The sequence below is a fragment of the Adiantum capillus-veneris genome, chromosome 25, assembly GCF_014529385.1.
Source record: "Adiantum capillus-veneris isolate H3 chromosome 25, ASM1452938v2, whole genome shotgun sequence".
Classification (NCBI taxonomy): domain Eukaryota; kingdom Viridiplantae; phylum Streptophyta; class Polypodiopsida; order Polypodiales; family Pteridaceae; genus Adiantum; species Adiantum capillus-veneris.
The window spans coordinates 6,082,653-6,084,559 of NC_140955.1; the positions used below are offsets into that span (position 1 = coordinate 6,082,653).

Sequence of the window (1,907 nt, forward strand, 5' to 3'; positions counted from 1 at the left end):
TGAAAGCTTATGGGCCGGACACAGAGGGGTATGGGCAACTTTTGTCAAAATTAAGGACCGCTATTGGTGGAAAGGAATGTACAAAGATGTTGCTCAATTTGTAGAGGTATGCTTAGTATGCCAACAATATTTTAATGTATGGCATCAAGATGGATTACATCCTACTTATGCATTACAAGTGGGTAGTAGATTTGATTACAATGCTAGCGGGTGTTTGGCAGATGAGGTATATTGTTCTTGCCAGAGAAGATCTCACTAATCAGGTTGAAGGAAGAGCTTTGCGTACAAAGGCTACAAGTGCTGTATGCAAATTTTTGCTAGAAGATGTAATTTCCAGGTATGGCTGTGTTGGCAAAATCAGTGCTGATAGAGGAGAGCTAGATGCGGATGAAGCTCGTGAGTTCTTTTCCCGTTTGGGCTTCAAATTGGCTCTTACTACGGCATACATCCAGAAGGTAATGGGAAAAGTGAAAGTTGGCATCCGCCTACTGTTAATTCTTTAGCAAAAGCATGCCAAGGACATACTGGTGATTGGCCTAAGCTACTACCTTTTGCTTTATGGGCTAATCGCACTACACATAGTTCAGGTACAAGTTATATGCCATTTGAATTGATGCATGGGCAGAAACCCATTATGCCTACAGAGGAGGCAATTATGTCTTGGACTATAATGCCATGGGAAATATATATGTCTACAGAAGATTTTCTTTCTTTACATATTTGTCAACTTGAGAGGCGTCAAGAAGATATTGAGTAGGCCAAAGAAAAGCTCAAGGAGGCAAGGTTGAAGAATAAAGCAACATTTGATCAGAAGCATAGACTACGGCCATATGCAATCAAAGATGGAGATTGGTACTTGTTTATGATAGTAGCTTGGAAAACCAATACTCTGCTATGCGGAAGATGGTCAAGCGGTGGTTTGGACCGTATGTTGTATTTCATGTTTATGACAATGCAACATATAAACTATGTGAGCTCGATGGCACTAAGCTTAGAGTGCCTATTGCAGGGAAAAGGATCAAATTGTTCAAGAAACGAGAAGGTGAGTTTAGTTTTGAGGATCAAATCTTAGATCACCAGCCAAGGGATGATGATATGTATGCATCCGACAATGTATTTGATGAAGCTTTTGATGATGCAAATTAGAAGGGAAGATGGTTGGCACATGCCAGAGGATGTGCACATTTAGAGGGGGTGGATGTCGTGCCACTTCGCTTCCATCATGGGAAAAAGAGCAAAGAAATGCAAGCTAAGCTTCTTTGAAGCCTACACATTTATTGAGCAGTGATCAAGGCTTGTTAACATACCAAGTTTTATGGTTAATGTATGCGAGATGCGGCTTCAAAGGGCCAACAGATGCCTCAATGATGCTAAAAAGGAGTATTCTTGAGGTGAGCACAGATGGGAGATTGTGATCTATAATTGTAGTGCTTGAAGTGCTCTACTGGCTTGTCTTTACGGCTCGTCGATTGGAGCTACGATGAAGAAGTTATGGTAGTTTGAAGTTTGATTCAATTGCAAATCCATATCGGATTGGGCAACTGTAGCTGAGGGGAGAAAAAATGAAGTGAATGAATGCACTAGCCTGAAGTGCTCATTTTGTGGAGCACGTCGATATTTTCAAATCAGTGATCGGATTTACTGTTACCAAGATATTGGCCATAAAAGATTCACTGGGGGTCGGTTCCGTGCCAGTCTGTGGTTCGCTCGGTCGTTGTGCCATGTAGGAAATTTAAGGTAAGGGTTTGTATGGAGACTATATGATGAGTAAAGGCTAAAGGGATTTACAGATTTCCAATTGGAGTCCGTAGCTAGAAGAAATTAATGCTTGAATTTGGTGACAATGACTAACGGTGAGGTTTGTGTGGAATGTCATCACAATGCATTGATAACGGGGTATGCTAGTG

The 1,907-nt window shown here is 41.3% G+C and overlaps 1 pseudogene; it reads left to right on the top strand.

Annotated features, from left to right (window-relative positions):
- Nucleotides 1-221: 221 nt before the first annotated feature.
- Nucleotides 222-1,146, top strand: LOC147424369 (uncharacterized; annotated as a pseudogene).
- Nucleotides 1,147-1,907: the final 761 nt, after the last annotated feature.